This window comes from Syngnathus acus, chromosome 20 (assembly GCF_901709675.1).
Source record: "Syngnathus acus chromosome 20, fSynAcu1.2, whole genome shotgun sequence".
Classification (NCBI taxonomy): Eukaryota; Metazoa; Chordata; class Actinopteri; order Syngnathiformes; family Syngnathidae; genus Syngnathus; species Syngnathus acus.
In genome coordinates this window covers 3,845,994-3,860,952 of record NC_051104.1, presented here as the reverse complement: position 1 = coordinate 3,860,952, position 14,959 = coordinate 3,845,994, and the positions used below count along the sequence as shown (strand labels likewise).

Sequence of the window (14,959 nt, the reverse complement as noted above, 5' to 3'; positions counted from 1 at the left end):
TGGAGGTTTTTAGATGCGCCTTATAGTGCGGAAAATACGGTACATATCTGTCATCTCCCAGCCGAAAGCCTTTTCTCGAAGGCCTTAATTGACGTATGTTGTTTAGTATTAACATCCTTTTCCCATCCTTGAAGAAATAAACTGGCAAGTGTCCTTCCCCAGAGCATGACATCAACCTAGCAAACCTGCACGTTTGCCTGGGAGAAACTTTTTCCCTTTCTCCCTTCCGCCACGGAGTCTAAAGCCATTTTAAGAGGATTTGACGCACCAGTTTAGTTCCAGGGAGCAATCTTTTGTGGAAATTTCTTGAAAGTCATGCTCGCTGTCTGCTCGAGTCACGAGTTATTCATTTCAAATGCTAAAGAAGAAAGGAGAAAAGTTCAACAATTTAGGGACATGCATGTGGGAATAATTGAGGCGTGTTTTGAATATGATGTGTTCAAGTGTCGCTTGCACAAATAATCTCGCTCTATTTTTGAGAAGCAATTCTTATGCCAAACACTGATTGCTTCGGGAACGGGTGTGGTGCGAAGACATACAGTGTCCAATCACTCTTGGTTTGTCCATAAACTGCTTTGTTAACACTGGTGGGAGTTAATGTTAAGGGCAGAACTGCAGTCGAGCAAGTCAGTTAAGGATTACCGTATTTTCCGCACTATAAGGCGCACCTAAAAACCTCAAATTTTCTCAAAAGCGGACAGTGCGCCTTATAATCAGGTGCGCCTTATATATGGACCAATATTGAGCCACTACAGCAGGCGTGTCCAAAGTCCGGCCCGCGGGCCAAATTATATATCTTATATATGAACAAAGTTTTAAAATGGGCCATTCATTGAAGGTGCGCCTTATAATCCGGTGCGTCTTATATATGGACAAAGTTTTAAAATAGGCCATTCCTTGAAGGTGCGCCTTATAATCCTTATAGTGCGGAAAGTACGGTATATCCTTGGCCAGTCATTAACCTCATCAGGCTCCTTCTTAAAATACCTTTAGTCTTTCCAATGAGTACTGAAGTAGTCCCGCCACTTATTTCAACAAGTGGAATGATTAGCCTTCTTTTCATAGGCCATTTAATCCATTTCCCATTTGTGTCACAACGCAGCAGCGTGTTGCCATGTCGCCTGAGTTTGAAACGGTGCAGTTGCTTGTGGAAGGACAGCACAGAGGTTAGTGGTCAGGATGCTGCACTCTGCCACCTTGGATTAAGGTTCATTTGATTAGGGAAATGTGCTCTGCGGCAGTGCCTGAATGACAATTAAGGTTAATGAAGGAGAAAGTGAGGAAAGAAAGCTGAAAATGACTGAAGGTTCAAAACGGGCTGTATTATAGTTTATGTAAACAAAGCGCCGTACAGAATACTTCTATTGGTCGTGATATCATCTAAGATGAAATGTGACAAAGTGATTTGATTCACTTAAGTCCCTCGCAGATAGAGAAGGCTACGAAATGGTCAAGTGGAGTAATTTCTCTGCCTCTAGCGCAGCAAATTAAATATGATTTGAGACATGTGAAGGTGACCCCTGTCAGGAGGCGGATCGCCAACAGATTGCTTTCTTTGTCTAATCTCTCCCACTTCTAATCTGTCTCACTATAAACAGCTGTGACAGCCTGATCATTAATTAATATCGCCACAACGCATTCGAGACAGTGATCGAGCCAAGACGCTCGTCTTCAAAAAAAAAAAAAATCGCGGAGAATGAAGGTGTGAATGACACATTTGAGAGGACTTTGTTAGTAGTGTTACAACCACAGCATGTGGACAGTGATGACAGCAGATCAACACTATGTGACAGCTAGCATAGCACACCCAACTCTTGGGATCAGCTGTGATAAACAAAGGTTGTCTTGCAAATAGCCTGACAAACTATTTAAAGACGGCGGCCATTTGCAGCTTTCACGTAGTACAGTAATCCCTCGTTTATCGCGGATAATTGGTTCCAAAAACCACCCGCGATAAGTGAAATCTGCGAAGTACGGTCACCAACAAGAAGTACTGGGCAGGCTAACGAGTTAGCAGAAAGGTGCTAATTCGCGATCGTACTAACTTCTAAAGGAATGTAAACGAACATTTGGAGCAATACTACATTGTCCTAAAGGTTAGACACGTTTCCTCAATTTAGAAATGTTATTTTGACTTTTAAATGTTTTTTTAATTTAGAAAAAAATCCGCGATGTAGCAAAGCCGCGATAAATGAAACGCAAAGTAGCGAGGGATCACTGTAAAATCTTTACATCCATGCTTCAGTAGTCGCAAATTTTTTTTTTTTTCTTGGGGGGGTCTGACTTTCCCAGAAATATTGTTTTTTAGTGGAAAGCACTGGAGAATTCTGCAGCCACTTTAAAATAATGGGTGCGGTAATGAGAATCGGACATTTGGTGCAGCAACTGTGCTCCCCTGGTAGCCCACCCGTCTGACTATTAAAACAATGAAATAAATAAATTGAAATCGTCGGCCGTAACAGTTGCACATGACTGGTATTTTATTGTTTGACCGCCTTCTCACCACGAGGTATCACAAAAATCAAAAGGTCATGAAAACAAAGCATGTGTTCATCTGCGTTAAAGAAAATAGGGACATTAAAATGATGTTAAATTAGTTCATTAAAGTTAATTAGTCATGAACGCATGAACTTAACAGCCCTAATCAAAGCTAATTATTGTCTGTGACCTCTGTAATTGATGTAAGAAAGGGGACTAACGCGACTGCCATGTAAGTTCCCCATCACACAAATAATTTCCAAAAACTGAATAAAATAGTGGAGACTTTTTTGGTGTGTGAAATTACCAAATAATGCTTTTTCACCTGAATACAATGTTCCTATAAAGGTTAGCGTCATTCTCAATTGTCCAATAAATATGCAAAATATGACCTATGAGGCTGCAAGCTGTTAAATCTAACATACCGTGTCAGCATGTGGCTTTGCGCAAAAATTCCTTAACGAGAAGATATCAAAATGGTTGGTCAGGTCAAGTCTCTTGGCATCTAAAAAAATTAAAAAACGCCCCTGTGATCTGTTGTGAAGATGTCACCCTGAGATCTGCTATACTATTGTTAATCTTCATTGTTTGAGATTGACCTCCTCTCCTCCTTCTTCCCTTGCACGGTGTGCTGGAGCATGGCAACAGTCAATTCTCAGGAACTCCTCACACTCCATTAAAAGCATAACCAAGTTCATTACAATTTCACAGGCGCTCAGGTAGCAAATGGCGACTGATAAATCATGACTATTGGTCCAGTCCAGTGTGGCTGCTGCGTGGTATGTTTATCTCGAGCTACCAGGCAAGGAGAGCTCTGGATGTCTGGCCTTTTAATGACCTTCCAGCCTAGGGAAAAGGAGCCTCTTGTCACACACTGCATCATGTTGTTTGTCAAGACAACATATTATCATATGCACACTCAGCATATGTCACTTGATTGTTATTTTAAAATAGATTACAATGCAGCCTTTTGGGGGAGAAAGTCTTTTTAATGCAAAATACAATTGTATTCCGATTCCATTGAGTCATCAGTCAAATACTCAAGCAGCATGTAGACAATCATGAGAAGTCAGTGGTTGGTAATTTTGTTGACTGGGATGAAGATAGCAATCCTCCAGATTTTCTTCCTGCCAAAACTGCCAAATTAAAATAAATAAATAAATAAATAAACTAAAATAATAAAAAAGGGAAAATAAAATGTTTAAAAAAAGAATAAATATACGTATATATATATATTTAAATATCTATAAATTTATATTTAATGGTATTGATATATTTATTTGTATATTTAATGAAGGTCTAGGTCTAGCAAATATAATTTTTCCTGACAAAATCCACTGAATATGCTTTTAGTAGACAAGAAAAGGGTTAAATAATAATAATAAACTAAAATAATAAAAAAGGGAAAATTGAAAAAAAAAATATATATATACGTATATAAATTTATATTTAATGGTATTGATATATTTATTTGTATATTTAAAGTAGGTCTAGGTCTAGCAAATATCATTGTTCCTGACAAAATTCACTGAATATGCTTTTGGAAGACTAGAAAAGGCATCTCTGGAAATGTTGAGATAGGTTAGCGGGTATTTAGTGCACAGAACGTGCCTGTTGGTGAATTGCCGTGGAGGGATCAAATCCTGGGAAAAGATGAGGGGCAGGCTAAGGGAGGTGGGGATGGATGGACTGCAGAAGGGGGGGAAAAAAGAGGGAAACCTCAGCGGAACAAAAGACCTTCAGGATTAATTAGACGTCAGATTGGGTTCAGGGCACAGTCTGGGGGATGGGGAACATTGAGAGATATGGAGAGGCAGCAGAGAGAAAGTTTAGCATTCTGGGAAGTCCTTAGCTCTCATATTTCAGCCTGCCTGCCTGCCCATGAGTATACAGCAGGCAGCTAGTTAGGACCTGTGCAGTGCCCGGAACTATTGACTAATAGATGGAGCACCTCTTTTTCCATCTCGGTGTATTTTTACATTATACCACTGGGTAATAATGTAAAAGGGGGTCATATATGTAACATAATGTTATGGCTGGATTGTTATGCCCCATCTAGTGTTTCATATTTTCTAAATATGATGTGCAGCAAAAGGGTCAAATGTTCATAGTATAGATTTGATTAAAAGCAGCATTTGCTGTTTTGAATTTCAAATGTTACTAAAGTCCAAAATGAAATTTTCCATCTTAGTTTTGTGCTTGTAGGTCACAAGGATCAACTCAAATTTTGAAATATGGACCTAGAGCAGACTGGTTAATTCTGTCTGTTTTGTTATTGTCACAAAAGGATGTTTTTGTTTCGGATGACTCGTCTTCACCTTCTATGCAGGAAGTGCTGAACTCTGCATGCAAATGATAGACAGGGTTGCCATGAATCATAATATTCATTCATAATATTGTGTCACCGCTGCAAATCACATCATGGAGGCCAAAGTTGTTGACTGCACTCACGCGCTAAAAGCCGTAATACCAATAATACCTTTTAGTGTTCTTTGCTTTTGACGACTTCATCATTGACTGTGCCATCTGTCGTCATGCATTTTCTCCTCTACAACACAAAGTGACCAAACGATAGTTTGCATGCTCCATGTAATGAGTTGACATAAAAAGAAAGATGACAAAAAAAAGAGCAAATGCATTTGTTACAGTCAATCTAGCATTCGGCCGACTTTGCTGACGATACATAATGGCTTTCAGTAAATGTTCCCTAGGCTGTGAAGTAAATATATTTTCTTGCACTGTGTGAACGTGTGAGTGTGTGAGAGATCATTTCTGTCAGGCGATGTTTTTAGAAACCATATTCATCAGCAAAGAAAAGAGCATGGCTAGTTTCTACAAAGGCCACTTGTAAACTTATAGCGTCTACCTCCAAGATAAACATACCGTTGCTATTGGGGGGGGGGGGGGGCTTACATCTCCCAAATGTCAGCTGAACAGCAATGCTTAGAGTTTGACAACCAGCATTTAGTTTGTCTTGAGGGGTTGAAAGGTTGTCAAAAAAAAAAATCGGCTTTTTCCACCACTCCGCCAAAACAAGGGAGAAAATCTCAGCAGTATGTTAACATGGACTCACCTGATGAAGGTTTTGCAAAAGTCTAAGATGTATTGATCAACAGCGGGAAGCCTGATAGAGAAATTGCACAATTTCGGTGGAAAGTATGAGAGTATCTTTCTTTGCTCTGACAGATATCAACTATAAAAATGTCCAGACTAAACTCTATAGGGAGGCCAACGTTATTGTTAGAAGGGTAAATATATGAGAGGACACACAATACCGATATATGACTTTTATTAAAAAAAAAATTGCAACCCTGTTATAACAGCCGGGAGGTCTGTCTCTGAGCGCAGCACCTGAACATTATTTTCTGTCTATTTATTATTCTATACCCAATATCGGATTTCAAATAACTTCTCTCGTATGGCTTTGGCAGAAAATATGAATGGAATTTTTAAGTTTGGACTCGTCACCAGCCAATGTCTAGTCCTCCATGCCTATTAAATAGATTTTTAAAGAAATAACAACAGCCATCTGTTGAGACACTGTCAGTTGCTCCCCCCCTGGTGAATCATAGTGCAAATGTTATATTATGTAATATAATCAAGTAGTCACGGGTGGCCTCAGTCTGCTAACGGAGATGATATACCGGTTGGATGTTCATCAGTGACCCTTTTATTTCCTCTCATCTCGACCCAGCCTCTTTTCCATGCGCCTGTCTGTTTTACTCCTCGTTCTCTTTTTGCTCTCCTCGTCTCCCCTAAGGGTAGGGTCATGTTATCTTTTCGCAGGAAGTCTTCTGCGAGCCTTCGGTGCATAATGTATTAGGCCTCTGGTGTGTGCTTTATACTGTCTTGACATTATTAAGTTGCTTGAGCCATATCGTTTGCTTTTATCTTTGCCGCGGAGGTTAGTCGAACGGGATTTATACTTAAATCAACCGTTTTTGTCTCATTATTGCCTGTGACTCATTAAAATTAAAATAGATTAACTAAAATAAATATAAAAATAATATAAATAATAATATAAATAAGAAATATAAATAATAATAATATATAATATAATATAATATAATGTATAATATAATATAATATATATTATATAATATATAATAATAATAAATAAACAATGTTATTATTGTAAAACATAAGAGTGTAAAATAATATGTATGATAATAATAATAATAGGGTTTCAAACTAGGGTTAGGGTTTCCGACTAGGGTTTTAAACCAAGGTTAGGGTTACAAACTAGGTTTTAAAGCTAGGCTTAAGGTTTCCAACGAGGCTTTCAAACTACTTTTAGGGTTTCTAAGATTAGGGTTTCTAACTAGGCTTTCAAAACTAGGGTTAGGGTTTTCGACTAGGGTTTCCAAAGTTAGGGTTAGGGTTAGGGTTAGGATTAGGGTTGGGGTTAGGGTTTCTAACTAGGCTTTCAAAACTAGGGTTAGGGTTAGGGTTAGGGTTAGGGTTAGATTTAGGGTTAGAGTTAGAGTTAGGTTTAGGGTTAGGGTTACTAACTAGGCTTTCAAAACTAGAGTTAGGGTTAGGGTTAGGGTTTCTAACTAGGCTTTCAAAACTAGGGTTAGGGTTTCCGACTAGGGTTTCCAAGGAGTTTTGCCATCTATAATTAGGGTTTCAAACTAGGCTCAGGGTTTCCGACTAGGGTTTTAAACCAAGATTAGGGTTTCAAACTAGGTTTTAAAGCTAGGGTTAGGGTTTCCAACGAGGGTTTCAAACTACTTTTAGGGTTTCTAAGATTGGGGTTTCTAACTAGGCTTTCAAAACTAGGGTTAGGGTTTTCGACTAGGGTTTCCAAAGTTAGGGTTAGGGTTAGGATTAGGGTTGGGGTTAGGGTTTCTAACTAGGCTTTCAAAACTAGGGTTAGGGTTAGAGTTAGGGTTAGAGTTAGAGTTAGGGTTAGAGTTAGAGTTAGGGTTAGGGTTAGGGTTAGGGTTAGGGTTAGGGTTAGGGTTACTAACTAGGCTTTCAAAACTAGAGTTAGGGTTTCTAACTAGGCTTTCAAAACTAGGGTTAGGGTTTCCAACTAGGGTTTCCAAGGAGTTTTGCCATCGCTAATTAGGGTTTCAAACTAGGCTCAGGGTTTCCGACTAGGGTTTTAAACCAAGGTTAGGGTTTCAAACTAGGTTTTAAAGCTAGGGTTAGGGTTTCCAACGAGGGTTTCAAACTACTTTTAGGGTTTCTAAGATTAGGGTTTCTAACTAGGCTTTCAAAATGAGGGTTAGGGTTTCCGACCAGGGTTTCCAAGGAGTTTTGCCATTGCTATTTAGGGTTTCAAACTAGGGTTAGGGTTTCCGACTAGGGTTTTAAACAAAGGTTAGGGTTACAAACTTGGTTTTAATGCTAGGGTTAGGGTTTCCAACGAGGGTTTCAAACTACTTTTATGGTTTCTAAGATCAGGGTTTCTAACTAGGCTTTCAAAACTAGGGTTAGGGTTTCCGACCAGGGTTTCCAAGGAGTTTTGCCATCGCTAATTAAAGTTTCAAACAAGGGGTAGGGTTTCCGACTAGGGTTTTAAACCAAGCTTAGGGTTACAAACTAGGTTTTAAAGCTAAGGTTAGGGTTTCCAACGAGGGTTTCAAACTACTTTTAGGGTTTCTAAGATTAGGGTTTCTAACTAGGCTTTCAAAACTAGGGTTAGGGTTTTCGACTAGGGTTTCCAAAGTTAGGGTTAGGGTTAGGGTTAGGGTTAGGATTAGGGTTGGGGTTAGGGTTTCTAACTAGGCTTTCAAAACTAGGGTTAGGGTTAGGGTTAGATTTAGGGTTAGAGTTAGAGTTAGAGTTAGGGTTAGGGTTAGGGTTAGGGTTACTAACTAGGCTTTCAAAACTAGAGTTAGGGTTAGGGTTAGGGTTTCTAACTAGGCTTTCAAAACTAGGGTTAGGGTTTCCGACTAGGGTTTCCAAGGAGTTTTGCCATCTCTAATTAGGGTTTCAAACTAGGCTCAGGGTTTCCGACTAGGGTTTTAAACCAAGGTTAGGGTTTCAAACTAGGTTTTAAAGCTAGGGTTAGGGTTTCCAACGAGGGTTTCAAACTACTTTTAGGGTTTCTAAGATTGGGGTTTCTAACTAGGCTTTCAAAACTAGGGTTAGGGTTTTCGACTAGGGTTTCCAAAGTTAGGGTTAGGGTTAGGATTAGGGTTGGGGTTAGGGTTTCTAACTAGGCTTTCAAAACTAGGGTTAGGGTTAGAGTTAGGGTTAGAGTTAGAGTTAGAGTTAGGGTTAGGGTTAGGGTTAGAGTTAGAGTTAGAGTTAGAGTTAGGGTTAGGGTTAGGGTTAGGGTTAGGGTTACTAACTAGGCTTTCAAAACTAGAGTTAGGGTTTCTAACTAGGCTTTCAAAACTAGGGTTAGGGTTTCCAACTAGGGTTTCCAAGGAGTTTTGCCATCGCTAATTAGGGTTTCAAACTAGGCTCAGGGTTTCCGACTAGGGTTTTAAACCAAGGTTAGGGTTTCAAACTAGGTTTTAAAGCTAGGGTTAGGGTTTCCAACGAGGGTTTCAAACTACTTTTAGGGTTTCTAAGATTAGGGTTTCTAACTAGGCTTTCAAAATGAGGGTTAGGGTTTCCGACCAGGGTTTCCAAGGAGTTTTGCCATTGCTATTTAGGGTTTCAAACTAGGGTTAGGGTTTCCGACTAGGGTTTTAAACAAAGGTTAGGGTTACAAACTTGGTTTTAATGCTAGGGTTAGGGTTTCCAACGAGGGTTTCAAACTACTTTTATGGTTTCTAAGATCAGGGTTTCTAACTAGGCTTTCAAAACTAGGGTTAGGGTTTCCGACCAGGGTTTCCAAGGAGTTTTGCCATCGCTAATTAAAGTTTCAAACAAGGGGTAGGGTTTCCGACTAGGGTTTTAAACCAAGCTTAGGGTTACAAACTAGGTTTTAAAGCTAAGGTTAGGGTTTCCAACGAGGGTTTCAAACTACTTTTAGGGTTTCTAAGATTAGGGTTTCTAACTAGGCTTTCAAAACTAGGGTTAGGGTTTTCGACTAGGGTTTCCAAAGTTAGGGTTAGGGTTAGGGTTAGGGTTAGGGTTAGGGTTAGGGTTAGGATTAGGGTTGGGGTTAGGGTTTCTAACTAGGCTTTCAAAACTAGGGTTAGGGTTAGGGTTAGATTTAGGGTTAGAGTTAGAGTTAGAGTTAGGGTTAGGGTTAGGGTTAGGGTTAGGGTTACTAACTAGGCTTTCAAAACTAGAGTTAGGGTTAGGGTTAGGGTTTCTAACTAGGCTTTCAAAACTAGGGTTAGGGTTTCCGACTAGGGTTTCCAAGGAGTTTTGCCATCTCTAATTAGGGTTTCAAACTAGGCTCAGGGTTTCCGACTAGGGTTTTAAACCAAGGTTAGGGTTTCAAACTAGGTTTTAAAGCTAGGGTTAGGGTTTCCAACGAGGGTTTCAAACTACTTTTAGGGTTTCTAAGATTGGGGTTTCTAACTAGGCTTTCAAAACTAGGGTTAGGGTTTTCGACTAGGGTTTCCAAAGTTAGGGTTAGGGTTAGGATTAGGGTTGGGGTTAGGGTTTCTAACTAGGCTTTCAAAACTAGGGTTAGGGTTAGAGTTAGGGTTAGAGTTAGAGTTAGAGTTAGAGTTAGGGTTAGGGTTAGGGTTAGAGTTAGAGTTAGAGTTAGAGTTAGGGTTAGGGTTAGGGTTAGGGTTAGGGTTACTAACTAGGCTTTCAAAACTAGAGTTAGGGTTTCTAACTAGGCTTTCAAAACTAGGGTTAGGGTTTCCAACTAGGGTTTCCAAGGAGTTTTGCCATCGCTAATTAGGGTTTCAAACTAGGCTCAGGGTTTCCGACTAGGGTTTTAAACCAAGGTTAGGGTTTCAAACTAGGTTTTAAAGCTAGGGTTAGGGTTTCCAACGAGGGTTTCAAACTACTTTTAGGGTTTCTAAGATTAGGGTTTCTAACTAGGCTTTCAAAATGAGGGTTAGGGTTTCCGACCAGGGTTTCCAAGGAGTTTTGCCATTGCTATTTAGGGTTTCAAACTAGGGTTAGGGTTTCCGACTAGGGTTTTAAACAAAGGTTAGGGTTACAAACTTGGTTTTAATGCTAGGGTTAGGGTTTCCAACGAGGGTTTCAAACTACTTTTATGGTTTCTAAGATCAGGGTTTCTAACTAGGCTTTCAAAACTAGGGTTAGGGTTTCCGACCAGGGTTTCCAAGGAGTTTTGCCATCGCTAATTAAAGTTTCAAACAAGGGGTAGGGTTTCCGACTAGGGTTTTAAACCAAGCTTAGGGTTACAAACTAGGTTTTAAAGCTAAGGTTAGGGTTTCCAACGAGGGTTTCAAACTACTTTTAGGGTTTCTAAGATTAGGGTTTCTAACTAGGCTTTCAAAACTAGGGTTAGGGTTTTCGACTAGGGTTTCCAAAGTTAGGGTTAGGGTTAGGGTTAGGGTTAGGATTAGGGTTGGGGTTAGGGTTTCTAACTAGGCTTTCAAAACTAGGGTTAGGGTTAGGGTTAGATTTAGGGTTAGAGTTAGAGTTAGAGTTAGGGTTAGGGTTAGGGTTAGGGTTACTAACTAGGCTTTCAAAACTAGAGTTAGGGTTAGGGTTAGGGTTTCTAACTAGGCTTTCAAAACTAGGGTTAGGGTTTCCGACTAGGGTTTCCAAGGAGTTTTGCCATCTCTAATTAGGGTTTCAAACTAGGCTCAGGGTTTCCGACTAGGGTTTTAAACCAAGGTTAGGGTTTCAAACTAGGTTTTAAAGCTAGGGTTAGGGTTTCCAACGAGGGTTTCAAACTACTTTTAGGGTTTCTAAGATTGGGGTTTCTAACTAGGCTTTCAAAACTAGGGTTAGGGTTTTCGACTAGGGTTTCCAAAGTTAGGGTTAGGGTTAGGATTAGGGTTGGGGTTAGGGTTTCTAACTAGGCTTTCAAAACTAGGGTTAGGGTTAGAGTTAGGGTTAGAGTTAGAGTTAGAGTTAGGGTTAGGGTTAGGGTTAGAGTTAGAGTTAGAGTTAGAGTTAGAGTTAGGGTTAGGGTTAGGGTTAGGGTTACTAACTAGGCTTTCAAAACTAGAGTTAGGGTTTCTAACTAGGCTTTCAAAACTAGGGTTAGGGTTTCCAACTAGGGTTTCCAAGGAGTTTTGCCATCGCTAATTAGGGTTTCAAACTAGGCTCAGGGTTTCCGACTAGGGTTTTAAACCAAGGTTAGGGTTTCAAACTAGGTTTTAAAGCTAGGGTTAGGGTTTCCAACGAGGGTTTCAAACTACTTTTAGGGTTTCTAAGATTAGGGTTTCTAACTAGGCTTTCAAAATGAGGGTTAGGGTTTCCGACCAGGGTTTCCAAGGAGTTTTGCCATTGCTATTTAGGGTTTCAAACTAGGGTTAGGGTTTCCGACTAGGGTTTTAAACAAAGGTTAGGGTTACAAACTTGGTTTTAATGCTAGGGTTAGGGTTTCCAACGAGGGTTTCAAACTACTTTTATGGTTTCTAAGATCAGGGTTTCTAACTAGGCTTTCAAAACTAGGGTTAGGGTTTCCGACCAGGGTTTCCAAGGAGTTAATTAAAGTTTCAAACAAGGGGTAGGGTTTCCGACTAGGGTTTTAAACCAAGCTTAGGGTTACAAACTAGGTTTTAAAGCTAAGGTTAGGGTTTCCAACGAGGGTTTCAAACTACTTTTAGGGTTTCTAAGATTAGGGTTTCTAACTAGGCTTTCAAAACTAGGGTTAGGGTTTTCGACTAGGGTTTCCAAAGTTAGGGTTAGGGTTAGGGTTAGGGTTAGGATTAGGGTTGGGGTTAGGGTTTCTAACTAGGCTTTCAAAACTAGGGTTAGGGTTAGGGTTAGATTTAGGGTTAGAGTTAGAGTTAGAGTTAGGGTTAGGGTTAGGGTTAGGGTTACTAACTAGGCTTTCAAAACTAGAGTTAGGGTTAGGGTTAGGGTTTCTAACTAGGCTTTCAAAACTAGGGTTAGGGTTTCCGACTAGGGTTTCCAAGGAGTTTTGCCATCTCTAATTAGGGTTTCAAACTAGGCTCAGGGTTTCCGACTAGGGTTTTAAACCAAGGTTAGGGTTTCAAACTAGGTTTTAAAGCTAGGGTTAGGGTTTCCAACGAGGGTTTCAAACTACTTTTAGGGTTTCTAAGATTGGGGTTTCTAACTAGGCTTTCAAAACTAGGGTTAGGGTTTTCGACTAGGGTTTCCAAAGTTAGGGTTAGGGTTAGGATTAGGGTTGGGGTTAGGGTTTCTAACTAGGCTTTCAAAACTAGGGTTAGAGTTAGGGTTAGAGTTAGAGTTAGAGTTAGGGTTAGGGTTAGGGTTAGAGTTAGAGTTAGAGTTAGAGTTAGAGTTAGAGTTAGGGTTAGGGTTAGGGTTAGGGTTAGGGTTAGGGTTACTAACTAGGCTTTCAAAACTAGAGTTAGGGTTTCTAACTAGGCTTTCAAAACTAGGGTTAGGGTTTCCAACTAGGGTTTCCAAGGAGTTTTGCCATCGCTAATTAGGGTTTCAAACTAGGCTCAGGGTTTCCGACTAGGGTTTTAAACCAAGGTTAGGGTTTCAAACTAGGTTTTAAAGCTAGGGTTAGGGTTTCCAACGAGGGTTTCAAACTACTTTTAGGGTTTCTAAGATTAGGGTTTCTAACTAGGCTTTCAAAATGAGGGTTAGGGTTTCCGACCAGGGTTTCCAAGGAGTTTTGCCATTGCTATTTAGGGTTTCAAACTAGGGTTAGGGTTTCCGACTAGGGTTTTAAACAAAGGTTAGGGTTACAAACTTGGTTTTAATGCTAGGGTTAGGGTTTCCAACGAGGGTTTCAAACTACTTTTATGGTTTCTAAGATCAGGGTTTCTAACTAGGCTTTCAAAACTAGGGTTAGGGTTTCCGACCAGGGTTTCCAAGGAGTTTTGCCATCGCTAATTAAAGTTTCAAACAAGGGGTAGGGTTTCCGACTAGGGTTTTAAACCAAGCTTAGGGTTACAAACTAGGTTTTAAAGCTAAGGTTAGGGTTTCCAACGAGGGTTTCAAACTACTTTTAGGGTTTCTAAGATTAGGGTTTCTAACTAGGCTTTCAAAACTAGGGTTAGGGTGTCCGACCAGGGTTTCCAAGGAGTTTTGCCATTGCTAATTAGGGTTTCAAGCTAGGGTTAGGGTTTCCGACTAGGGTTTTAAATCAAGGTTAGGGTTACAAACTAGGGGTGTAAATCGCGGGTTTTGTAACAATATGATATATCGATACAAAGAACCACGATACGATATTTGCCGATATCTTAAAGCCTGCTGTGATTCATTCACGATACATCACGATATAGTGCTCTACGATCGATATAGAACAATATCCTGATTTATAACAATTCATACGCAAAATCAACAAGGTACTGCAAACTCTTTATTTAGGAAATTACAAAGTGCTTCCAAACGAATGACTTGAAGCCCAAAGGGGAGCGAATTTCCTCGTCTTCTTGGACACTAGCCACAGCACCAGCCCAGGAGCTGCGTAGTTGTCGGCTCCCCTTTCACGTGCCTGCTCTGCTCACAACACAACACGCCGCGCACTGCTCCCGAAAGAGGAAGCAAGCAACAATGAACTGGATTTCAAAATAAAGTCGTGTCTAATGTCCGAGGTCAAAAACGGGCGATATAGATCGATGTTTACGTTTAGCATCGATGCCAACAAATCGTAGAGCATTATATCGATTAATCGATGTGTATCGATGAATCGTTACACCCCTAATAAATAATAATAAATATATAAATAATCATAATCAGCATGCCTCCACATGTAATAAAAAAATATTCTGAATTTTTGCTCCAAAATCTACAAATTACTTGTCATGATTAAAAAACATTTAAAATAAATCAGAAATTCAAACAGATTTTTTTTTAACCTGTATGCTGAGGATGCAGATTTACATGCTGTTGAATTGTATTTTAAAAAGCAAACTTTTTACTAATACATATAAAATAATTTGTATCAGAGGACATTTTTCTTGTCACACATGTTCACCATGATAAAAAAAATTATTTAGCTATGCTATCTAATGTACAGTGCATACTGTTACAAATCAGATTATGCCCCTCATCCATGACACTAATGCATATTCTTTTTTTTTTCTCCTGCCTGATCTGAAAGATTTATATTTTTAAACATGATACACAAGCTTTAGAAAGAGCTTAGGTAAATAGTACGCTTTGTAAACATGATGTCATCTCGTGAAGTGAGTCCATTTGATAAGTTAGTGGACCTGACTTTCTTTTCAACCTAACCAAATAACGCTGCCACAGATGGGCTTGGCACTTTTTGTTGTCACTCTGCATGTTTGATGAAATGACTCTAATTTCGATTGATAATGAGTTTCAGAGTCTGCCATGCTTAATATTTGTGGTCATGATGTAGTCTTTTTTTGGGCTTCTGTGTTGGCTCACATTACCTCAAATGAATGTTTGGTTTACAGCTTAAGAGCTTGTACTGGATTGGAGCAAATATATGAAGTTAGTTGGAAAAGTTGGTTTTTATTTTTGTTGTTAGTTAGGGGTTGGTATGAATAAGTCTGGA

At 39.7% G+C, this 14,959-nt stretch overlaps 1 protein-coding gene across 1 annotated transcript in view; it reads left to right on the top strand.

The window, feature by feature from the left end:
- The window catches only part of adarb2 (adenosine deaminase RNA specific B2 (inactive)), a 90,760-nt gene that overhangs the window by 55,630 nt on the left and 20,171 nt on the right, over positions 1-14,959 (top strand). The gene's annotated exons all lie outside the window — the stretch shown is intronic.